Consider the following 26225-nt stretch of genomic DNA (forward strand, 5'->3'; position numbering starts at 1 on the left):
GGGAGCGGGCGCTGTCCCAGCCGCGGCCAGGCCGAGGGGCGGTATCCCCTCCCGCTCCCCCGCAGGCGGGCGGGCAGCCCGGCGGAGAGAGGCCGGCACTGAGCCGCCCCGGGCTGCGAGCGCCGCGCTCCGCTCCGCTCCCGCTCCGGCCCCCGGTGCCGCTCCCCGCGCTCCTCCCCGGCCGGGAGCCGCCCGCCGGGCAGCACCGCAGGGCGGGGGGCGCCGGCGGGGACCGGGGCCGCCCCCCGGCGAGGCGGCGGAGCGGCCACGCCGCCGCTTTCGGGGGATTCTCCGAGAGGAGCGGGCAGGGCGGCTCCGGGAGGGGGAACCCCCCTCGGCCCGGCCATTCGCGTCCCCGGCGTCGCTCCTCCTCCTGGCGCTGATGTCAGCCGCGGGGAGGGCCGGCTGGCAGCGGCAGAGCGGGGCGCGGGCGGCCGCGGCAGAGCCGAGCCGGAGCCGCCGCCGCCGCCGGGACAGCGCGGGCTCGGGGCGCCGCCGGCAGCGCAGCCCGCGCCCCCAGGGCCAGCCGGGCCAGCTCCGGGCCAGCCCCGCCGGGGGCCGGGACAGCGCCCAGCGGCGGCGGCTGCCCCGCGGGGGGACCCGCGCTCGGTGCCCGCAGCCGCCCGGCCGGGGAAAGGCTGCCGGGTGCGCTGCGGAGCCGCGCCGAGTTCAGAGTCTCCCCGCGCAACTTGGGGTACGCGGCCGGACCTCTGCGGGCTGTGCGCGGCTTCCAGGCGCAGCGCCCGTCCGTCGGCTGGCGGCTGCAAAGGCAGATAATTGACTAAATCCAACAGAAATAAAACAAACTCAGGCTACCTAAAAGTTAGGATACCTTTCTCTTTTTTTCTTTCCTTCTTTCTTTCGTTCTTTCTTTTTTCCCCCCCGTTTCTTTTACAATTTTATTCCCTATGTGGAAGTCGCGTGTGATTCGTGCTCGGCACACTGCATGGGAAGAAGCGGCTGGTGCTTTGGATCGAGGATTTGCTGTTGCAGAGCGGTCTAACTTCCATGCAGTGGGGCAGCCTTCGCTACTCTAAACGCCTTGATGATATGCTGAGGAGCCCATGCAGGTTGGCATCGTGTGCAGAGAAGGCACTTAAGGTAAGAAGGGAGCTTGGGGAAAAGGCGGATTTTTGTATCCTTTCATACGATATCTTTTGTCCAGCATCCTCTCCCCCCCCCACCCCAACCCTTGGGAAGCGGAGCCTCAGCGGTTCATCCAGAGCAGTATGGATAGGCTGGAACCGATCAAGTAAAATGCAAGTCTGCTCCTGTGAAAAGTACACGGAGCTCACAAGTGATTGCAAAAGCTGTATTTATTTTTAGTCTGGTTGGTAGCACAGCACGGTGAGGAGATGTGCTCACGGCGCGGACAGTGAGCAACTCGCCTAGCTCAGGAATCCACGGGCTCGGTCTCTGATGGGCAGTTTGCATTGGCTGCTGCATTTTGTTGAATGTGTACCCCCCGCTACCTCCCTAGAGCATCCCATCAGCCTGTGTGATTTTTTTTTTTTTTTTTTTTTTTTTTTTAGATTATAGTGCCTACTATTAATAAGAGGAGGTGAGGGATGCAAAAAACCCCAAACATATGGAACATTTTATTGATGTGATCATAATCCTGTAATGGAGATTGCATTAAATGAGGATTGCATCAAAATGCCAGGCTGCTGTGGAGAGCAGAGAAAGCAAAAACTATGCTGGATTGTAAATGAAGTTCTTTGATTGAAGGATTTTCTTGAACCATGAAGGGATGTCTGTAAGCTTAAAGTTGCTGTGTATGTGGAGTGCTGGAATGGGATGAAAACCATATGAAGCTGAAATGTGCTTTAATTGACTCGAGCTCTGGATACGTTTAGAATTGGTTAGAGGCATTGCAGTGATGCCCAGTGAATTCTTGGTTTCAGCTATGGAGACCACAGAAAGGCAAGGAGAGAGCAGAACACAGAAGGAGGAGAGAACGTGATCGTGTGGGGAAGGGAAGGGAAGGGAAGGATGGTTGTGACTTTTGCCATCGTGGTACAGATCTTGCAGCCTGCTGGCTACAGGCAGAAGCCTTGCAGGCGATATGCAAGGCAAAGGATTTATCTCACTCTCCTTTTGCTGCCTGGGTGTAGTTGCCTGTAAAGTAGCTGCGAGGTGCATGGCAAGAGGCAAACAGGGACCTATTTGCCCTTCTCGGACGCTGAAGGAAACAGGTTGGGAGAGATGCAGCCGGCTCAGCTGATCTTGCCTTTTTGAGCTTGAGTTGATAATACATTTTGAGTAATTGTTGCTGCTTATCTCAATCGGCAGAGGAGGGGAGAAGATGTTCAGGTTTATTGAACCAAAGCAGAGCTGAGGACGGTAGATACTATCAGCTCACGCTTGCATTCTTTTTTGTGCTCAGCTGTATTCTGGCATAGGGAACTGAGCCACAAAGAGCACCTTCTTCAAGCCTTGCTGAAAGGAAGCCTAAAGACAACAAAAAGATTAAGTGAAAGATAAATTGTAACTTTTTGCTTGTCTGCGGTGGAAGTAGCATTGATCTGCCAGATTGCACAGGTCAAAAGAGGTAAGATAAGGAACAAAGTTATTTATTTATTTATTTATTTATTTACTAACATTCCCACACACACAAACAAAGTTGGCGTGCAGAGAAACATCCCAGAGCGCGGATGCACCATGGGCTGAGCACCACCCAAGAAACAACTGATGTAAACAGCAGAGAAATTCATGTCAGGATCCTCAACAGTACCTATCTGTAACAGCAAAAGAGTTGGTTAAATGCTAATTTACAAACCAACTCTGAATAGCTGATGTTCTCAGAAGGAATTTGTTTTCCCAGCTGGTGTATAGAATCTCAGGTAACATCTCCAGAACTCAGTCTCTCTCTTGCTGTGTATTTGGCATGAAGTTGAGACACAAACACTTATTTTAAATTAAATGAAGAAAAACGGTATAAGCATATTGAATTCCTCTTAAGCATTTTATTTTGGCAAAAGATAACTTTTCGTGAATTGTAAGAGATTGGTTTAGAATATTCATGGCTAAACTCCAGGGAGCTTAGTGTTAGCTCAGTAGGCAGAAGGTTCTTCCTCTAAAGAGGTATCTGGAAAAGACATGTTTAAATTTCAAGCCTTATTCAGTAGAGACTGTTGGTTTCTACATTTTCAAATCATTTTTTTATGCCTCTTAGGGGAATGATGCTTAATCTGGGCAATAAAGCAAGTATTCCTAGCTCACTTTTTTAATGGAAAGAGCGAGCAGTGTGCTCCAACTGTACTTCTGTGTGTCCAATACTCCAGATTTTACTCTATTTTTTAATCAAATAACAGCAGTGGAAGAAATTTTGTCCTTTGAAAGCATGGTTATCCATGCAGATCTTTGTGGGGTTTTTTTTTGGTACAGAAAGACTCTACTTCATGGCTGCATTGTTCATGCTTGCAGCATTTCTTTAAATGTGAGCCTCACTATAGTTAAAGGATAATTTATATTCAGTGTAGTACTGTCTGCACAGTGGAATTGGCTTTATACATCACAGACTCTGAAAAAAAAAAAAAAAAAAAAAAAAGAGATCAAAGATCTGAACCTGTGGTCCTGTATTGCATTTATATTCTACATGCACTTGAGTAATCTCATAGTGGAGCCATTCACGCTCCCACAGTCAGGAGTATGTCAGCCTTGCCATTAAAACACCCGTTTGCTTAGGAATTTACCAGCTCCTTTTAAGGACCGGCTCCAAGCTTAAATTGGACACATTCATAGAGTAAAAACAAAAAGCAGATATCCTAAACGGTGAAGTCTAATGTCATCTGGCGCCTTTAAGTTGAGGTTGTAGAAAGCTTGGTAGAAAACATCACCTACATGAAAGATTGAGACGTTGAAAGGAAAAAAAAAAAAAAAAAAAAAACAAAACCACAAACCCTGTCAAAACTTTTCAAAAGGCCCTTGTGGATCCAGGTGAGTGTTTCTACCTGGATTTTAAAGGGCCCCGTAGTTGTTAAGCGGACCGTAGGACTTTTCTTGAAGGAATACAGCGCTGGCTCCGAGCAGGAATTAGTCAGATCTCAGTTTCACAAGCATCAGAACTAATGCCTTTGGCGCTGTTCCAGGTAGTTCTTTTGAGGGTTAAGTTGCAAGAACAATAAACTCCAAACCTTGTATTGTAACCCGTGTAGTTTTCCCTTCAATGAGCCAAAGAGAACCATTAACTTTTGAATACTGCTGATTGTCTGACCCAGGTGTTGGAAGCCTTTGGGGGATGCTGCTGCTCTCACTTGCCAGGTTGTCCAGCTGAAACAGCCAGCCCGGTAATCCTGCTGCCCATCAGCGGGCTGCCAGCGGGGGCAACGGTAGAACCCTTTTGTCTAAAGCATCCCAAAGCCTTTTCCTGGAGCTACAAACACATGTGGATCCAAGAGCACAGTTGCACATGCTATGTAATGCCAGTATTCGAGGAGCACGATCAAGATGCAGCTCCCTGTATTCCAAGTATTTTGGACTGGATGAAATAAATGAGTATTGTTTACCATTTACATAAAAAATTCTTAGGGGAGATTAATATTCTTCTGTCCCAATTACCTCTTTCTGCAATGAGTTTGCTGAGGGAATTGGCAGCAGTTGTCTTTGTGCGGGGAGGTAGCAGTGACCATATCCTTCTTGGGTCTGTGAGAGCTCATCCTCCTTGCAGATACCCGGGCAAGTAATATGATGTCAGGAGAAGTTAATGTGAAAATTAGAATACAGATGAAAAACCATATGGGATTTAGTCTGTGGACACAATCAAATCATGGTAGTTTTGACAGTAAGTAAGAAACTATGTCACAATTAAGCATTTTTTCCTTTGAAGTCTGTTGTCATTGTGTTTAACAAAATCCTGTTGGAAATTATTTCTGACGCCCTTTGAAAATATATGATTTCCCATAGATTATGCAAGATTTATGCTTCTGGATCCAACATGGCCTGAGCCAAATCTTCCTGCAATCTGTGAAAATATTCCTAGTGGAACAGAGCCTTCCATAACTTCTTTTTGCCTTACATTACGTATACACTTTAACTTCTGCCACTGTTCATGTGGTATTGAAGGCGTTGCTGTAGAGGAGTTTTGCTTGCAGAGGTGGCAGAACTCAGACAGTTTAACAGCAAATGCTTTAGTCACTTTTCAAGGAAGCTCTTTTAAAATGGCTGTTGATTTCCTTAATTTAAGTCACAAAGGGAACCTATGTAACCAGATCATCAAAGAGCCAAATGCGTTGTTAGAGAGACAGATGAATGTTGATGCCACTGGAGACTTCCAAATTCAGTAGTGAAATTACAAGCAGAGGTGCCCACTGTCTTTAAAAGCCATCGCTGGGGGGTTTAACATGGCTCAGAAACTTCTGCTTCATCTTCCTGCCAAGGGAACATCTTGCCTTGTGTTCTACTTTGATGTGATATGGTTGTTTTGGGGAAGATTTTCTTCCTCCAAGCTGGTCTAGAAATAAGATGTCACTGGTGATGTAGTCTGTTTGCATATCACTGTTTATCTGTTACATCCTTAAGGACATAGTTTTATTATTGTTGTAGGAATTTAATTAGTAATTATGTACTCTCAGTGCTGTCTACTGAAGTAGCAGGAAATACACGCTAAAGGGGAAAAAATCAAGTATAAGTTTATAAGGCTTATGCAGAGCATATTTCATTTAACCAACTGTGTTATCTTGTTAAATAAATAAATGTATATGTATGGAAATCTATGATGTGCTGGATACGTGTTCCCACACGTGGGCACACTGCAGCCACATGCACTCATGTTTCCAGCTGTAGTCCCTGGCACAAGACACAGCCATGCCCACCCCAAGGAAAGTATGAAATGCTTGGGGGATGACTGAATTTCAGGTTCCATAAAATGGAACTTAGGGAACAGTTCTAAAAAACCCAACTGTCTGCCTCCAGTCTGTAACTCAGATTTTATTAGGTCACTTTTTTAAAAAAAATCCCCCTGAGAAAAGAAGTTTCATGACTGAGATTTATCTCTGCTAATGGACGTAATAGTTTAAACCCATGTTTAGTCATTTCTGCAGGTTCTGTGATTGATTTTGTAGTTATAAAAGTTTGTATCTCCCTGTCTCTGACAAGTGAGAAGCTGTGTGTCCTGACAGGCACACAGTTACCTAGATCACTGGTTTTCTTAGGTGTGATGGTATTTTTCTCCCTGAAATAGAGTGTAGCTTCAATGGGAGGCATCATGTCAAGGTGCAGGTTGGATTCACAAACTGGAAAGAACTTTTCCTAGGACTTGTGTGATGTTTCTGATGAAAGACCTAGACTTGTTCAATAGCCAAAGAAAGTGCCATAGCATTACGTAAATAAAACTTCAGAGGAGCTCTAGTGTTTGGAAATTCCATTAAATGGTGACTTTAAAAGAGCTGTAATGTGCATATATAACTGAACTGAAATGATTTAGGGTCTCAGTGTAGTAGTTTGTTTAGATTATAGTTGCTGTCAGTAATTTATAAATATATGTAGGATATAAGGATGAAACTAAAGCTATCATTAAATGGAGTAATGGCTTCACTATGTCAGTCATTTAATTGACCCTTGGAAAATGTACTGCAAATATGTTGTAAATCAAAATCAGAGAGCAATGCAACACAGTAATAATTTTGGGGATGAAAATTGGGAAAAAGAATACATAAAATTCATTTTCTTTTCATCTCTCTTCCTTGTCCTCACTTGAGGCTTTCCAGAATGAATGGATTCCAGTGAAGGGTTTTGAAACAGTTTCTGATAATCGGGGCTCTCCTCCAGGAGATCAGTTCAGTGCTTGTAAGCTGAGTGTACATCCAGAGTTCTCTCTTTAAAATTCATGTTCAGGAGACTTGTAATTTTATGACTTATTAAAGAAAGTGTGATATATAAAGTAAACCAAGAGTTTTGCTGTCCCAGTTTGTTACAGAGGCCTTGTCTTCTGACCAAGGGGCAGCTGAATTGGTGGTTACTACTTCTTTATCTTCTATGATTCCACAGGAAACTTCAGGGAAAAAAAACCCATGCACTTGGCCATGCACAATTGTTTATGGCATTAGTGAACTCTGAGGAGTGAAAGTTACAGAAGGGTCCTTAGATAGTGGGAAATAAGTGTATTTTAATTGTATGTAATCAGTCTGGAATAATGATGACTAGAAAAATAGAACTGTCATGAGATTTTTGGTGCTCACATATTCTCTCACCCTCTTTCATATATAAGCCCTTTAAATATATCTAGGAGAACACCATAAACCACACTTTCTTAGCAGGAAACTCCTTTAAAATCCCTCTTTAAACAATTACATAATTGTCAGCTGTCAGTTACAGTTATCTATTTTTTGACAACATGCTCATTCAAATATCAGTTTGTATCTTGCACAGTTTAGATCTATCCACATAGAGAAATAAAACCATTTTCATGAACCACACTGGGAGTACCCTAAAGCAGAATGCAAAATATGTTTGAGGTCAGTTCACAGAACATTAACTTAAGGTGTTTCAAGCTAGACATTTGGAGAAAAAAAGACACTTGGCATATCATTAAAAAAAAAAAAAAAAAAAAAAAAAAAAAAAAAAAAAAAAAGAAGTTGACCACTTCTTAAAAAAAGTCAGAGATGAAAGACTTTAAGGCTTTCAAAGAAATGTCTCACTTGTGTCCCTGGTCAGAAGCTGTTGTGTTTTAGCTGAGGAATGAGGTGGGATGTGTTGAACGCTGGCAGCCCTGGGAGCACTGAGCCCTTCTGGCTGTGTCAGTGCTGAGCCATCGGCGGCACTGAGCAACCTGAGCTCCTGTGCTTGAAGGTAGAGACATTCCTGGTGCCTAAATACCAGCCACTCTCTGAAGAGTTTTCAGTGTTTTAATGGAAGTGCTTAAAAATTCCTGCTTTCCTCCACCCCTGAAAACAAAGTAAATTGAATTTACTCCTGCTCACTCTTTCTCGCTTTTTAAATTTGACTCAACTGTCTTTGAAATAAGTTTGTTAATTGAAGCTGAAAAGTTGATGCTTGGATGGTTGAGTGTGGGGCCAATTACTTCTTATTTAACATTCTGTGGTTTGTGGCTCATCAAATGGTTTAGCATTAACCAGTCTGTCCAGGTAACTGAACAGAACTCTCAGCACTGGAAAAAGACATGGTTATATTTTAGGACAATCACATTTAACAAGAAATATAGTCAGAAAAAAAAATATTCTTTCTACTTTCCAATTATCTAAACTTAGACAACAAACAGAAGTTCAAACACTGAAGGAAGTTTATAAACAGGAAAAGAACTGCTTGAAATTTATCTGAAATTATGATGAAAATTATTTACTTTTATTCATAGAATCATAGATTCCTTGTAGACTAGTGGGTCAAATCTAAAAGCCTTTGTATTATCCATTAGATTGAAGAAAAAGGTAAATTTGTTGATAATTTCTTTTTGTGCTAGGACAGTCTTTTTGTGATTATATTTCCTTCCACAGCTCACATTCAGTAGGAGGTTCCTGGCAATATGAATGGAATTTGGCTCCAATTCTGTGTTTGAGTAGTGCTCTTTGGAATCACTGGATAGGGTACTTTTAAAATACAAAAAAAAAAAACCCCAACCACCTTAATTAACAAGGTATAATCGTGCTTTGGGGTTGCTTTGCATCATATACTGGGTCAATTGTCCCATAGCTGATTCCTTGGCTATTTTTTATCTTCCTAACTTAAATCAGGTTTCATGTTTTGGTCATTGTTCAGCATCAGTGGGAAAACATGAAACCCCAGAATATTTGCCTGTTAAGTTTGATAAAAAATTTATCTGGCTTCATAAAAATGCCGTTTGCTATGAATCTTCTTAATGTCAGTAGTTTGTACTTTTGTTGTAGTGCTCTCAACAAGAAAAGAGGATTTAAGAAGTTAGGTCTGAATCAAAAATTGTGCAACATGCCTCTGCAAAAAATGTGGAGAGTCTCAGTTCCTTACATGTAATTCATTTTGGCAGGTACAGTACTTTTAGGCTCTATTGTATTATAAATGCTAAAAGAGCTTGAAAGAAATCATTGGAAAAAGGTTTAGAGTAAGTGATTTAGAAGAGGCTGGCAGGTGGTAGTGTGGCTACTGTGGGATTAACTAAATTCTGGAAACAGTCACTTCAGAGTATTGGATCCGTGTCTTGATTTAGTCATTGCTGAAGCAGAAGTCACTTTGCTGATCTGCTGAATTGAGAGACAGTGGTTGATGGAGATACTGATCAACCAACAGAAATTGCTTTCTGAAAAATGTGGGATGTTCTAGTGATTAAAGGACACCTCTTTAACTGCTGTGTATGTGGCCACATGTACAAATGATACTTATGTAAAACTGTGGCACTACAAATAGGTCTTTTGGAAACCTCTAAGGGGAAGTGGAGTGGAAATTATGAAATATACTATTGGAAACAGCTCCAGTGTGTTACTATGGTAGTAAAATACCTGTTGATGAGCCTCACAAAAGTTAGATGTGCTCAGATATTTCTCAGTCTGATGGCTGAGGGAATTAACATTTTTAACAGACTGTTTTGTGATCCATAAGACCAGTTTTAGGATGATATCCATCATTTTGTGAGCCACATTTATGGCAGATTTTCCTCCTTTCCTTTTCTTTTAATATTCTTTGGGCTGATGTAATTTTTACCACCTCAGCCATAACTGTTTTGGAGGGAGAGACATCAAATCCATTGTGGGTTGGCAACAGCCATTTTCTTTCTCAGCTTTTGAAGATCCTACTTGGTTTTGTGAAGAACCCTGGAAATGGGAGCCCTATTTGGAGTCACATAGTCCTGTCAAAATGAAGAGTTTCCTGCTGTCCTTCATATTAGTGTGATATTAGGCTGAGTTCTACATGTTAATTTGCACTAGATCCTTTCCCATTTTATATTTCCTGAATGTAAAAACTCTGTATTCATTGAGTTTCCTAGTGATTCAAAGAGCTGCAAGCACATTAGATAATCTTGGTAGTAAACCAAAAGAAATCCTTGAAGCAGATTCTCCTTTTTTGCACACTACAAAAAAGTTCACTTAACACACAGAAGTATCCTTGGAAATTTTCAAAGCTTGACCTAAGGCCCTAAGCAGCCTAATGTAACTTAGAAGCTTGAAGCAGGTCTGGCTAGACAGACTCTCTAGAGGTCTTCCAGTCTGAACTTCCCTGTGGTTCTATAAAAAGACATTGACTCCTCTATGTAGGTCACTGCTTTTTGCCTCGTCTCAACTGTGATTTTTCACTCAAATCCAGGAGCTTGCTCTGTCCTTGCTGTTCTGGTTGTTCAGGTGGTGAAGAGGAGAGGATCAGGACAGGAAGAGGAACCTACTAGTGAGCAGAAGAGAGCTGTTATTTTTGTGTTGGATCTCAGCACTGTTTGCTATTCCTGTCTCACAATGTGCTATTTGGTGTGATTTTGGAGGCCTCCTTCAGCTGGGGTTATAGACACAAGGCTGCCGCTTCAACAAGTTGTCTCTTCACTTTGTGCAGAGCCCTTCTGAATACAGGTTGAAGTACTGCTTTTGATCTATAAAATTCTTTTTAGTTTCCTTTCTCCTTCCGAGGAAACCCTGCTGTTCGTTTTTGTTCTTCTTTAAAGACCAACTGGAAAGCAGAAGCCTCAGCTTTATTAACAGAGCTGAGGGCAAGAGAACCTGAGACTGATTCTTTTCCCTTAGTCCTGCAAAACCTAAGTTAGTTGACATTCAGAGCTGTAAGACAAACTTGTTAATTCAGTATTTCCTGAGGGTTTTCTGGGGTGGACACATTAGCTGGAGTGTAATTTTGTTTGTATTTGTGAAGAGTGCTCTGCTGATGTCTGGTGTTGATGGTTTATTGCTCTTGACTACAAGGGTGACTGGAGGTTGATTGACAGATTCCCTACAGAAAAAATGCAAGAAATGCACTTTCTAGAGAGGGACTTAACAATGTATGACTGTGAGGATACAAGAATAAAATCAGTTTGAGAATAGACAGTATTTTATGGGCAGAAATTCAAGTACTTTCATTAACTGTAATAGAAGATCCCTACAAATGAAACCAGGGATCTTAAAAATTCTCTAAAAAGTATATTTATGGTTACAGAAGTTCTAATTTATTCATTGTTTTGTCGTGGAATTATTTGTCAAAGCCGGCAGTCAAACAGAAATTGTTCACTGAAAAGATATGTTAAAGGTGCCTGAATGTGAACAAGCATTTAATGATTTTTGTTGTTCAAGCCAGATTAAAGTATTTCTTCATTTCTAGTAGTTTCACTGACTCTCTATGCTGTCTGTCTAACATGATGTCATTGGTATTTTTTTTCTGTACATCTAAAAGGATCATAATACTGCCTATGCTAAATTTAGCTGAAATTTAGATTAAAAATTACTTCCGTGGGTTTGTGTTGGTTTATTTGGGCCAATTTTAACTGAAAGCTCAGCAGAATATGCAAGTACTCATTCAGTTTTTCCATCCTTGACTATTACTGTGCCATTTTGTTTCTGCTTCAAGCAAAAGAACATTTTCCTTTAAAAGATACTTAGGTGTTACTAAATATTTCAATAAATATCTGCTGCATGCAATTTGTTGGACATTAAACATTGTTGTTCCACAATTATGGACTGTTTTCTTCAGATTCCATTGATGAAAGCTTCTTATCCTAATTATTTGTTTATCTTAATGAGTGCTTGGTGAAGGCTGTATTGCATTTGTACCATTAGACACTCTCAGTCTGATATTTCCAGAACCCTGCAGATGTGGATTTTAAATAAATGAAAAGAGCAGATGGTGTACAGGGAGATCTTTGGTAGGCCAAGAAGCTAAATCAAAGTTTCCCTGAGTTCCAGGAGGTACCTTATGTAGGGGCTGCTTTTCCATCACTAGAAAAGTAAATAATAACGTGTTGATCTACGGTATGTTGTAGAATCTCCTAACTATGCAGAATATTCTTTAGGAATATAAAATATAGGAAGAGATCTGCATCGTGCTCTCTGCTTTTTAGAATGTATTTTAACGTGGGGCTTAGGCTTGCTTTGAGACAATCAACCCTGATGGTGCCGAATATAAAAAATGTCAATATAATTAGTCATCTCCAGCAGAAAATAATTTTTGCCATTTTTTTCCCTGTGTGGAGGAGAGGATGAACTGGTTTTTCAGTTACTCTTTATCATTTCGGTTTCTATTTTTGCCGCTGACTGGGAACATTTACCAATCACTTTTTTCCCATCTTGTATTTAGGGATGGGCTATCTTATGAGATAAAGATTTAGAACTGAAATGCCCTGGTGAAACAGAGTGAACTGGTGAAAATTCAGCAAAAGCTACTTCTTTTCCATGGTCAGCTTTGCATAAAAAGTGAGCTACTTGCAGCCCTCTAGTCCTAATCCATGCTCTCTTGATTAAGACATGGCCAGTGTTCATTGTAGAAACTTTGTATTAAATGTTCTGGGTGAGGTTTCTGTTTTGTTTTGCATTGGTGCAACTGCAGTAAAAGTTATGCAAATGAGAGATGGTACCCAGAGAGTCATGTTGTTCTGATCCTTCCCTGATCTGAATTGCCCAAAAAAGAATCTCAAAGATCCGTCATTTCAAGCACATCTAGGCAAGAGAGTGTAATTTAAATGTATAGTTACCATCATAGATACCATGTATGGGCTCTATAACCACAGGGAAATCAGAGATTTTCAATTTCCCTTGGAATGTGTTCATTATTAGTGTTACCAGAGCATTGTTTGTTGTAGGAGAAGAAAACCCTGTTCAAGTTTTTAATGAATCTCTTGAGAGATTAATCAGATTTACAGGTTAAAAAAGCTGTAAACATTCTACTGAGAACAGTCATTAAAGGGAAGATGAATGTGAGTTATCTGCACACTTCTTCTGAAACAGAAGCCCTGAAGATGATTTACAAACCAAAAAGCTGTTTCTCTTTAAATTATCTGTGTTGCTGCATTGTGCAATGAAATACAAAGTACAATTAAAGTAAGTCTGTTTGCAAAATGAGAACCAGATTCAGAGAATTTTATAGGAAAGACTACAATGATCTGAGTTTGAAGGGAAGAAGCCTGAGACAAATGTTTCCGTCATTTCTAGATTGCAAAAAGCAGAAGAGTGCAAGAAAAACACCTTCCTGCATAGATAATGTGTTGGAAATCTGATTTCCTAAATGAAATAAAAAAGAATTAATAAAAGGTTTGTAGATTAAATAAATAAATTTAAAAAAAGGAAAAAGAAAAACAAACTGAAAACTCAATCCTCTGATGAGTTACTTTTTTTTTGGTAAATCTAGAAGTGATAGCAGAGGCTGCTAAAAGGTTTGCCTTTCCATGAGGCACTTGATGCCCTTGACTATTCACTCAAGCTTGGCTGACCCAGCAGCAATGCTGTTAAAAACTCAAAATTTGTGATGAAACTGCTCAATCATTTTTTCTTATCTGGAGTATTACAGATACAATAAAGGGAACAGTTTTGGATATACCACTGAAAGATAAAAGGCAGATAAGTATTTCTAAACTAATTTGTCAAAATTTTGATCCTTGAAAGATTTTAATTGGTTACCTAAGAATCTGCTGAAGATGTTTTGGTAGCCTAATATCTCCTGTTTCTTCAGAAAACTCCAGGAAAAGAATGAGGAAGAGTTTTGTTGTAGTTGGGGTGAATTCTGGCATTAGTTTTATTTGGTTGATGTAGCTCCTCAGTGAAGCACAAATGCTCTGAAAACTTGGAAAATAACGAAACGTGAACTGTGTCCCAACCACATCTGTTGAACACAACAACAGTGGTTTCACAGTCACTCAGCTTTCCAAGAGGTCACCCCCTCTGCAAATAATATGCATAACAAACTGCTGTATTCACAGAGCCTCATCATTATGAACAGGGTGTATTTCAGCTGACACTGCCATTCACAACATCATGTTACCAGTTTAGTACACGACTGCCAATCCCATCTTATTGCCAGACTGGAAGTAATCAGGGCTCCAAAGCAAATCACCATCACACCAGCAGGATTGATGCTTCTGCTTCATTTTCTTAATATTTTGTAAAGATTATCTGCTCCTGAGGAGGTTTTTTTTCAAGATGTGTGTATGTGCATTTTATTTTATTTTTTATTGTATTAAAAGCCTATGTGAGTGTATGTATATGCATGGACATGCTGTGGCCATAAAAGGCATGATTTATGTCCTTGGTCTGAGCTGGACACTAAACTTTCAGGCTTTGGGCAAGCTGCTTCATGAGGCAGACCCAATAAAATTCTATCTCTGACCTGGCATGTGCAGAATCCTCCTGAGGAGACTCCAGCCATGGCATTTGTTAACAGCATAGCTGATGCTAAAGGTAAATCAGTACAAGAATAGAGACTTCAGACTGCTCTTTCTTAGGACTGAAGTATCACAAAATATAAAGGAATGCACTCAGTCATGCAAAATCATTTTTGTGATACAGCCTGTTGGTGGGAGGTTAATGAAAAACCCTTATGACGTGTTTTGTACTGACGTTGTGTTTGGGTATATCTTAAATACCAGTGGTGCAATGTTAGCTTTTATGTTCTTTGCATTTCCTTTTGCAAAAAATTGCTTTTGGACTGTCATTTCTCTATGTGACTGAAAAGCATTTCACCAGTTTTCATTTTCCACTGCCACCCTTCTGTGCCTGTTTGTCTCCCACTGACTCCTACTTTTCCACAGACATGGGCCCTAAAGGGAACATTTCTTGCTAGGAAAGCTCGAGGTGCCAAAAGATGATTTGCACTCCTCGGACTATTTGCTTCACAAAGGCTTGCAAGATTTTAGGAAAGATGCCAGCTAGTGCACAGACAGTTTGGCTCTCCAAGCCCAGCATTAAGGTTAACAAGTTGTAAATAGCTGCATGTTGCCATTATCTCCAAACCCCGCTGCTTTCAGGACACCATGAGGGCCATAATAAGAATGTTGTTCATCACTTGTTGTATTTTTTTTTCCTTTTCCTTCTCTTGCCCAGCACTTTCTGAAGAATAAGGTTTACAGGTTGGACGGCTTGTGTTGGGGTCTTGATGTGATTCTTTCATCTCACTGACCAGGGAGTTACTGCTGGAACTCTAACAAATGGATCACTGAGATGAGGGGAAAAAGCTGAACCCAAACCTGCCACTGTTTTTTTAAAGCATTATTTATAGGAAGAAATCTTGGAGCAAAAATAATTTAATTTTTTTCTACAAAAATAAATATAGTGTTAAGACAGCTGAATATATTTACAGTATCTTGTGTAAACTTTCATATATGTATGAGGCTTTCTTGCAGCTATATAAATCTGCACATCTTGATTGATGTCTTTTGAGCTGTGCTGATTTATAAAAAACATGGATTGTATCTAGCATATGCCACTCAAAGTTACTGTATCTCCTTTTTCAGACATATATAAAAATTCAACTTGGTGCATTTAATGAAAAAATATTTTCAGTGTTTAGGAGATGCTTGCTTTGCTTTGAGAATGTCTAATGTATTAACTGTTCCATGAATGCTCAGTGAAGCAGCCAACTTTGGAAAAAAATGTTTAATTAATCTTTATTAGTATATTTTTATTCATGCATCAACCATTTCCTGACCCAGGAAGAGGTTTTCTGTTGAAATGTGGAATTCTATGTGACTGTTTCTTTCAAAAACTGATCACTGAGACACATTAGCCTCGGATGTGCTATGGAAGAAATGGAGCCTGATGTCATTCTCCTGTTAGTGTTCTCTGTCTGAAAATGCAGAAAAACGTTGCATGATTTGATCTGAAGAAGAGTGAAATTGCTCCATGTAGACATAAAATAATGACAATAGTAACAAGTGTACTACACCAGCAGTAGTGGTGATAGTACCACTGAACAGGTCACCCAACCAGGAGCAACAAAATTCCCATGAGTTTCTTCCCAGGCATTTTTGATGTATCAGGATAACAAAGAAGGAACAAGCTGGGCAAACCTCAGTGCATTAACTTTCTGTCAGTAGCTGATGATCATTCATTCATTTTTACCCATTTATTTTGGAGAGGTAGGAGGGATGGAGGAGAATTGCTTATGTTACCTGGGAGTGCTGTTTTGGGTCTCTGAGCTGTGTCTGCCCTAAGCCTTGTAAATTTACAATGAAGCTGAACAGAGTTTCCTGTTTGGGAAAAAATTAGAGCAGAGTTTTGGAGGAAATTTCATAGATGTGGTGACTTGGCTGTAGAAGTGCATGGCTGGAACTGCACAGCACTGAGATGAATATGCTGCAATGTGAAGGCAAAGTGCCAGGGTGAAGGGAGTGTGTTCAGAGAAAGTGTGGCATTGGAGCTTCACAATAAAGGAGCTTTGAGGCAGGATGCTGAATACTGAGGAAAAAAAAAAAAAAAAAATCCTCAGCCGTTTTGCCAAGCTATCAGGGAACACAAATCAAGATGAAACATTAAATTCTCATGGAGAATCACCCAAGTGCTGAAGGAAAATGCAAAAATGTGCAGATTAAATCGATAGTTCCTAATGCAGAGTGCTTAAAAGGCAAAAGCAGAAGTGCAGAGTTAAATAACTTTGAACAGAGGATGCACGGAAGCTGTCAAATTAGGTTTTTTCCTTTGGAACCAAGTTTTTAGGGAAGCTGATGTTGTGATTCAGTCTGCCTTTGATTGATGGCCTGCTTATGGCAACATCAAAGGATTTTTTTGTGTTTTGGTACAAATGGGACACTGTAACCAAAACATAGGACAGAACTACAGAATTCTAGTCAGAGGACTACTGGGTTTTTACTATAAACTTGTATAAGGGATGCAGAATTGTTTTGCTCTATATGAGATCCAAAGGGGGACATTATTTTGGCAAGAATTCCCCTTAGGAGGCCCAAATTCTACAAAATCCTACCCAATGACACCTACATACCTCAAGATCAAAGGCTGACATGTTTGCAGGTTTATCGTGCATGAATCCTCCTGTTAAAAATCTTCCTGAAAGGTTATTCAAACCTACCCCATTTCATTTCTGTCAGGTCAGTGCATAGTCATTCAAGACAAGGGACTTGTTTTTAATATGTCAGAAACGTACAGTTTCTTCAATATTCAGCTCATGAATATTCATGTATTTTTGTCAGTGTGTCATCATTTCAGAAGTAGTAAAAAGGGACTGTAAGATAGGAGGTGTCCTGTGAGTGGTGTGGGAATTTGCTGAAGGGAGATGGGATGCAGGTTTTAGCAGAGTAGGAGACACAGCCCTTCCAGCTTATTTTCAGGCAAAGTGTGATGAAGCTGTAGAAAGGTTTAAAATTCACAGAGACCCAACTCAGCCCTGAGTAAACTTGTCCCACTGTAATAATGACTGAGGAACCAGAGTGATGACAATTTGTGTGTGAAATTGTATCTCTGTAAAATAATGCACATTTGTCATGGTTCAGTGCACCTTGTAAGGGAACTCTGCATGTACCACACACGTGGTGGTGTCCATGGAGTTGGTTAGAGGCCATTTCACTCTATGCTTTTCCTTTCATTAGAAATTGCTCTGTCTGCACTTGTATAAACTATTGCTGTATGCAGGCACTGCCTCAGACTGCCAGCAATGCTTTTTTCATTGTTGCAGAGCTTTTCTATAGAGATAAGGCTTTTAGTTTGATGTTGAGAGACAGTTTATTCTTTTATTTTTCTTTAGTTTAAGGGTTTCATGGTTCTGATTAGAGTGCCAATTATGAGGATGACAGAAATACTGCCTCACCTGACACCACCAGGGTTGTTTCACTTTTCTTCACCTGTTTATTCAGATAGCAAATGACATACACTTCCAGAGGACATGGTATCTCGTGTTCTGTGCACGTTCTGACAGATTGATTGGACAAAACATAGACCCAATATGAAATATGGAAAATGTACTTTGATTGCCATCTCCCATAATGTCCTTTTCATGGAATAAGAGGAGAGCTGCCTGGTGCAAGGTTTTCAAATGATCAGAGGCTAAATCACACAGATGTGTGGGGAAGGATCCCTCAGAATGGAACAGAATGGAAAAGAATGATCTTGGAGCAGCCAAATTTTTTTCCCTTTATCCATTAAGTGTTTGCAGTGTTGGTGCATAGCACTGAACACATTGTAACTCCATAGGCACTAGAAATTTGGGGGAGAGTTGCTGGAGATTCAGAACAAAATCTGTACGTGATCCAAGTCGCTCTTGGGCAAATACAGTGTGTTGGGAACTTGGGAAGAGTGTATGTTATGTAACCAGGCTCAGTTTCACAGCTGATTTAGAAAAAAGGGCATTTTGTGTCCCAGAATGAGATCTGGGGAAAGAAATTTTATCTTGATCAAATGCAGCAGCTGCTGTAGTTTACATTCAAGTGTGATGCAAATCAAGCCCCCTTTTCTGCTCTGTTCCGTTCTGCCCAAAGAGAGAACCATTGTTGGTTTCCTTTTTTCAGAGGACTGGTCTGTGATTTGACCTCAGCAATTACAAATGATTTAAAACAAAAGAAAAAAAATGCAAGTTCTGGAATATTGTAATGAAACATATAAACAGTTTAAAAATACTTACGTGATGAATCTGTGTTGTAAGAGCCAGCTGCAGAGTACTTATAACTGGAGTATGTTAAACCATTTAAATATTCCAAACATTATGTACAACAGATCTTGTACTAATTCATTATGAAAACAGCAATTTAATTTAATCATTTATTAGCTATTTATAAGGTGTCTGCATATCAAGTATGCATACAGATTGTTGTTCTACCTGGCGACCAGGATAATGCTTGCCTGTGCAATCACTGATGATTCTTTCTGGGGATTATTGTTCTCCATTACTCCTCACCAGCTTGGGTGATTCTGAGACCTGTCTGTTTCACAGAGTCAATGAGTCTTTGTCTCCCCAAGAGGGGGAAAACTCAACAAATTGTTCAGAACAATACCCAGAACTTGAATGTAAGTCATTCATTCCTCATTTCTGTTCACTTCTGGAATGTGCCTTTGCCACTGTCACCATGAAGACAAGCTGCCCAGAAACGCTGTACAATCTCTGTCCCCAGAGGTTTGCAAGATCCAACTGGCCAGAACCTGAAGCAATCTGGTGTGAATTGGGTACTGACACATATCTGTGCAGGAGGTTGGACTGTGGCCTTTCCAAGGGCCATTCCAATGGGAAGGATTCACTGACTTCCCAGGAAGTCACAGTGTGGGACTAAGCACAGTGCTATTTGTTATCTGTTGTGTTTCCAAGGTTGTTAAACACAGTTTGATTGCAGCACACAGTGTTGGACCCTGATGAAAAAAGAAACAGATCCAGAGGAAGCAAACTGTGCAATACTCTGCCATTCTGCATGGTCCTTGGTTTTTTCCTCACACTGCAGCAGTGCCTTGAGGTTTTTTCCTTACTGACACTTGAGTTTCAGCTTCCTCCTTGTGATAATTTGTTTTTTTGGTGGGTCTTACTGTACTGTAGGAGTAGGTACCACAGGATCTAGCTCTTACTAGCAGGGGACTGTTTGTTGCTTGTCCATGTCTGAATCATCTTCATTACCTGATTATTAAAGCCTTGAGAACCTTAATGATGAATTTGCCACCAAAGTAAAAAAAAAACAAAAAAAACAAAAAAACAAAACTCTAAATGTTAGGACTCCCAAATCCTAGAGCCATGAGTTATCTATGCCCTATAAATATTTTCTGTTTTGGAAAGGGCAGTGTATTTAACGCCACATAATGCCAACAATAAATGTACAATGTACAAAAGGGAATATGCAGCCACTTTGCTGAAGTGCACCTGATGAAGTTCAGAGGATTTTATTCCATGCCTGGCCATGACTCTGCCTGCTGCATAAACCAGGATGGTCCCAACTTTGGGTGTGGACTGAACATGACTGGTGAAATTCTTAGACACTGGTAAAGTTCTCACTAATGCTCACTAATGGGATTATTTATGACATCTGCTCTTACTCCTGAAATGAGTATATGAAGACTGGAAGAGAATTTGTAGGTCACCCCACTATATAGTCCTTTTCATAAATGTACTTACAGACCATTTAATCTAATAAAGAGTGTGGAAAAGGGATAAGATTTTATTGCACAAAGTATTTTTCTCACACACCTCAGAACTTTCAATTTTTTTAGTTTTCCCTTTCCAAGTAGATAAATGCAAAAATTTCTCCTGCCAGCAAAGAATTGATAAACTACTGAAGACTTCAAAATTGCAGCTGATTCCCACAGCTTTGTCCTGTCAGTGTTAAAATCCTAAAGGCAATTTTTTAGCACTGGTGTATTTGAGGACAGCTATATCATGCATTTCTTGTTAGGTGATTCTCACAGACAGTGAAAATGTGAATTATTCACAGAGACTTGGCATTGTTTGTGATCCTCTACGCCAGTGCACCTGCATTAGCTTCACTCTCTTTAATACCTGTGTTGTTGCCACTTTTAAATCTGAGTTCACATTTTGTTGTAAATGCCTGTATTCATGGTATCAATCACCTTTTCTGATCTATAGATACATATTTGCACATAAAAAGTCAACGGTTGATGAAACTAAATAGCAGATAAGGAAAGCTGTGAAAGGCCTGAATCTCAAGTCAGACATCAGCACCTGTGGGCCTTCAAGAGGGTGGCACAATATGGCATTCAATCAAAATTAATATTGTTACAGCAACAGCAATTGAAAATAAAGTATTTCAGGGATTATTGACAGACTGAAAGGAACTGCTGCTTGCAGTAATCAACAAAACTCATCTGTCTATTAATCACCAGGAATACCTGCAATGAAATCTTCATTGCTGTTATGACTTGAAATCGATGGGTACAATGGTATAGATTCTTTTTGCATAACAAACACTCATTTGCTGTTTATTAATTTTTTCAGTGTTTGTTCCTGCCACCTAAATATATTTCTTAAAATAGCACAGAGGAAGGAAATTATCTGAAATTGTCTACAAGGGCTTGTATGAAGTGCTGCTTTTGCTGCTGCCTAGAAGAAATGTGCCAGTGAGTAACTGACTCCCAAACCTGGCCTAAAATCAACAAGAATTCAGCAATGATGAAAAGCACAGCAAATAAAAAAAAATCAAGGTTCCTAAAAATATTTGTGTATCCGCTTGCCTGGCACCCCAAAGAGAGCTTTCCTGGAGAAGTAACATCTTTTAATGTATATTTTGGTGCTCAAAGTTTGATAAATTCTTTCATTTATGCTCTTCTTCCACCAGCGCACTTACAGTGACTTAAATGAAAATTGTCTTTAGTGTTACTTTGTGTAACATTAACTTCCAGAAGCCCATTACCTGAATTCAGAATGAACTGTTCCTTGAATGCGTGACTGCCATGAATTGGGAATACTTTGTTGTGGAAATTATGGAAGGAAAACCACTGAATGCTGAGTGATGAGATCCTACAAGAGCAGTGTGGAGTTCATTTCCAAGCAGTGGGACAGGCTCCAAGTGTGCAATCCAATAAGCAGGAAAGCCAAACCTGAGTTATGATCTTGTATTCCTTACAAAGCAAACCAGATGGAAGAAAAATCACATTTGTTACTTGAACAGACCTTGGGAAGCTCTTCCTTCCACATTGTGGCCTGATTCTGTGTTATCACCTGGATATCCTTTTATCTGCCTTACCAAAGTAATCTCTCTAAATTCCTTTTCAATTTATGCTTAACCAGCCTGATTTGCATGCACGTAGAAAAGGAAATGAGAAAGTTTTAAACCAAAAATCTATATTCTTAGAATTTGATATTCATGCACATTTTTATGCATGGAATTCCCATTAAGATTACGGCAAGATTTACCTACAAATCTTCCATTCTGGAAGAATGATTAAATTCCCAAAGTTTTATGAGAAATAATGTATCTTGCTTTTCAGTTGTCAGTTAATGCTAATGAGGATATGAGCAACTACACTCTTGTATGTTTAAATTGACCGAAAGCTTAGTGTGGAGCTGGTTTGAAAGCTAGGGCTGGGTAAGAATCCATGAGTTATTCATGTCTCAGAGGAGATACTTTTTGGGTTGACTTTTGCTTCAGCTGCCGAATAATTTTTTACATTTTGTTTTTCTGCAGGGAAAACATCTTTAATAGTAATGTAAATATATGTAAGTGTGTGTAAAATAGATTATTTCATGAGTATCAGCTAAAATTAGTATCATGCTTCCCAAATAAATGGTAACAATTTAGATAGCAAGCTTTTGTTTTTATTTTTCAATTTAAGGAGTTTTCTGGTCTGTTAAAACTATCAGTTTTTCTGAATGTGGTCTGTTGCGTATGATGTAGCAAAAATTCCCATTCCTATTTAAATTAAAATACATTTCAACTTCAACCCATCCAACCGCAAAATGTCCCAGACCTTTCCTTCATTTTCTGTTTCTAGGGAAAGCAGCACAGAATAAATTATTCCAAGTCTCAATGCTGCTCTCCAACTTGTGGGAAACACTCGGTACATCATTTTGCCAGACACATTATACAAGAAAACTTGAATTAATAGGGGCATCTTAGTCTGGTAGTGATGAAAAGCCCCAAGAAAGATCTGCTGATTTCGTCTGAGCTGTTACACAGTGATATACTGTGCACTATACACTGTGCAGCTGTTTAAATCTGTATGGTGAATTCAAGCAAGTGCAGAAGGAATAAAATTGGAAAAGCTCTGAGAAACATTATCAGGATTGCTGTGCTGGAGCATGAATGGCTGCATTTTTTTATCTGGGAGAATTAAAAGAATCATCATTGTTCTGCATGGCCTTCTCTTTGTATTACTTCTAAGTAAGTGGGAAAAAAAAAAATCTGTAGATTATGTTGCATTTTAGGGCAAAATCTGTCCTATCTACCCATAGGTATCTCCAAGTCCAAGGAAAATGTTGGCAAAACAGAGGTTTGATTTTATTGGTTAGTTTCATAGTGGCAACACAAAAGTCATAAATTGCCTAAAATCCATCCAGTAAATCACAGAAATTCATATAAGAAGTGTGAATTCAGGTATCAGCAGTGCTTCAGCATAGCACTTTCATTGGTAAGGGCTGAGGCACTTGCAGTGTGTTCATTTTTTATGCAGAGTGATCCTATTTCTGGACATATCCAAATGCCTTGTGCCAAGGGCATTTTCTTTATGAACTGGTGCAACTTTGCTGCTGAAGGGGTTGCTCTGAATTGTCAGTGCTGACCACAAGCCAAGCACGAGGCAGAGACAGTACCTGTGAGATGGCTGGAGTGTTTGTGTTAGAGATCATGAAGGAACATGCCATCAATTTCAGTTGTTGCTGATTTATTATTTTTTCATTTTATTTATTTTTATTTTTTATCCCTTTTCCCTATTGTTTTTAATAAACTGTAGCTAATTTTCATTGATCGCCATGATTTTGACATAATTTATTTTTCTTAAATTTTACAGGCACAAAATTCTAAATATTTTTGCTCCTTTTGCATTCTTTGTGCTGTATTCAGTATTGATGCATGTTGGAAATGGTTTGGCCAAGTATTTTATACACAGCAGTTATTGACTGGTTTCCATTCTAACTATAGGCTCTGCATGGAAAAGAGTTTTCTGATTTAGAAAAAGCTATATAGTTCTTTCCAGAACTCAGATTCCCAGAGTAGCTTCTTTTGTATGGTTACTTATGTGTTAATAATAATAATATATACATATATATATATATATATATATATATATATATATATATATAATTATTATTGTACAGGTCCAAGTGGATATTGTGGATGGCAGCAACAGCGAGGCATTGTCTTCTCTATTACTACTATGTACACATTCATATTCCTGTCTTCCATAATTCTAATTTACCCTGGCAACTGGATACCTAGGAGTGTTGTCAAGAATTCCAGAGTTATTGGCAGAGCAGGAGAATTTCATCATGCCAAACATCTTTATTTTTTGCTATTTCATTTAATGCCTTCTGCCTCCTGCTTGCATTTTCTTGACTTCATAATTACTTTTGTTTGGGTTTCTTTTTACCTATAAAGGAGGGATTAAGCCATGAAATTTACAGCAAAAAAAAAGAAAGCAGCCCAGATTAAAAAGGAAAGAAGAAAAGAGAAAATGTAATTGGAATAAAAGTTTTTTAAATTGAGTTTCTTATTATTTTTCTTTAAATAGTGAATTATTCAGTATTTTGATGTTAATAATTTAACAGAACCCGAAGTAAGATATCAGCAGGACGTGTGTGGGATGGGTGGTAGTTCAAGTTTGATCTAAAAGGCTTGCCTTTGTGTTGAAGTTGGGTTGAAGCTTTGATCTATTTATAATGAGTATTCTAAGGGTTTACTAATTATTTTAAACCTGAAGAGAATCTCAGGGTCCATTTTTCTGTTGGAAGGGAACCAAAAATAAACCTTGCTGGAAGGTAAAGCAGAAAGTCATAAAGTTTGGGAATGTTTTTTAAAGTTAAAGCACAACCACCTACTGGCTATAATTTCTGAAAAGTTTTGGGGGAAAATGTATTTTCTGTCTCCTTTTTACATTCTGTAGCATTAGGACTTTTCTGAGGTACTTCTGACCAGAGATAAGGCATCCTTTATATATTCCATCCGTTTGAAAAGTTTGCAGCTGTAAAGTTGAAATGCGAGATTTTTTTTGGTTTCTTTGGAATTATATTTATATTTAAAAATGTATACCCATTTTTGTTACTTATGACATTTATTCTATTAACAAACCAAATTAGCATACATATTTATGAGAAATTGTGGGGTGCTAATACATTTACAAGAGAAACTTTATAAACCATTTGTGATTGTACACAAGTGCAACTTTAAAAATAAATCTGAATTTATATCTACTTAGAACATTGCTCAAGATTTGGGACCTTTTTTTGAAAACCATACTTGTGTCTTATCCATGCTTAATTCCATCTTTAAAGGCAAGATCCTTATTCCACTTTGTACAACAATTTTGTAAAATTACAGAGACCCATACACTATGGAATTAAGTTCTATTTACATCATGTGAGAAATTTCCCCCTCCCCAATTTTCTAGGATTTTTTCCAGTTTTCAAAGGATGCTGACTAGTTTAATGAATCTATAATGAATGCAAAATAGTTTCTTTCTTATTTATTTTCTTCCATTGAAACAGTATTTGGGATTAAAGGTGAACCTCTTTTCATGGTTCAAATAATTTTCATTAGCAGGAAGGAAAAACATGCCAAATAAGCCTGGTACTGCAAAAGAATTACTTAAAGTGGTTCTGAAGAGCAATTTTTGCCTTTTCAATTATGCAAATGCTCATCAAGTTTTTGTCTTTGGTAATCTTTGGCTCATACTAAAAAACTGACACTGACTTTTTGACCTGACACAAATGTAATTGCTGTGAAGGTTTTCTCCTGCCTTTGCCCTGGCACAAGATTAAAGAAATGCAAGTACTGCATTCCACAAATCAAGCTCATACTTACACCTGCATCTTATCCTTGTGATTAAATTTTTATGGAATCATAGAATAATTCACATAGGAAGGAACCTTGGGAGTTTCTAGTCCAGATCTCTGTGTGCTCAGAGCAATGTCAGGAGTGAATTCAGATCTGATTGCTTTAGGCTTTGTCCAGTTGGGTCCTTACATCCAGAAAGCCTGCTCCAAGGCTTAATTATCCCAACTGATGTTTTTTTGGCCATGATATGCAGGCAGAACCTTCTTCATTACAGTTTTTGAGGCTGTCCCTTTTTCTCTCACTGTGCACCTCTGTAAGAGCCCAGCTTTTCCCTCCTGGGATGTTTTCCATGTTAGTAGTTCCTTCCCTCCTTGAAGCTTGCCTTTAGACTCAAAGACCTTTCTCTAAAAACTGGGGCAAAGTTTAGTTTCTCTTCTCTTTCTTCACTTTCATGTCCTGTGTATGGATGAGCTCAGCCATGAGTTCCCTGTGAAACCAAGGCCTCCTGGTATTTCTGCTGGTTTTCCTGGGCACGGAGTGTTGTGCTTGCAGGAGGCTGCCCTAGCAGGGCTTCTTCTCACAGTTCCTCACACAGTTCCTCCTGGAAAAAATCCCTTCCTAGGTCCTCAGAAATTCCGGGTCTGTACTCAGCTTCTTGCTGAGGTAATTTTTTTTTTCAAAGAAACTGAGGCTATCACAATAAAAATAAGTATGGTGAAAATATTTTTAATAGCTGAATAATCACATTTATCATTATGGGGTTTTTTTACCTATAACTAGACTTCTAGAGTGCTATAGCTCAACAAATAATATATGGGTATCTCTTAATTAGCATACTCTTATAACTAGAGACATTTGCCAAATTCAAAAAGGTGTAGGTGCTTTTTGTTAATTAATTACTGAGTAATCATTCAAGAATTTGTCACTGGGATCAAGAAGGAATGGGTAATGAGACTGCTTGTTATAAAGTCAA

The 26225-nt window shown here is 39.4% G+C and overlaps 1 protein-coding gene and 1 long non-coding RNA gene across 2 annotated transcripts in view; both read left to right on the forward strand.

Annotated features, from left to right (window-relative positions):
* The window catches only part of LOC310922796, a 410148-nt gene that overhangs the window by 72404 nt on the left and 311519 nt on the right, over window positions 1-26225 (forward strand). The gene's annotated exons all lie outside the window — the stretch shown is intronic.
* PCDH11X (protocadherin 11 X-linked) overlaps window positions 631-26225 on the forward strand; it is an 81506-nt gene continuing 55911 nt past the window's right edge. The window contains exon 1 of the mRNA XM_083883629.1: window positions 631-1101. The gene's annotated coding sequence lies outside the window, so the exon portion shown is untranslated. The remainder of the gene's footprint in view (window positions 1102-26225) is intronic.

Source organism: Zosterops lateralis (assembly GCF_965231275.1).
Source record: "Zosterops lateralis genome assembly, chromosome: Z".
NCBI classification, from domain to species: domain Eukaryota; kingdom Metazoa; phylum Chordata; class Aves; order Passeriformes; family Zosteropidae; genus Zosterops; species Zosterops lateralis.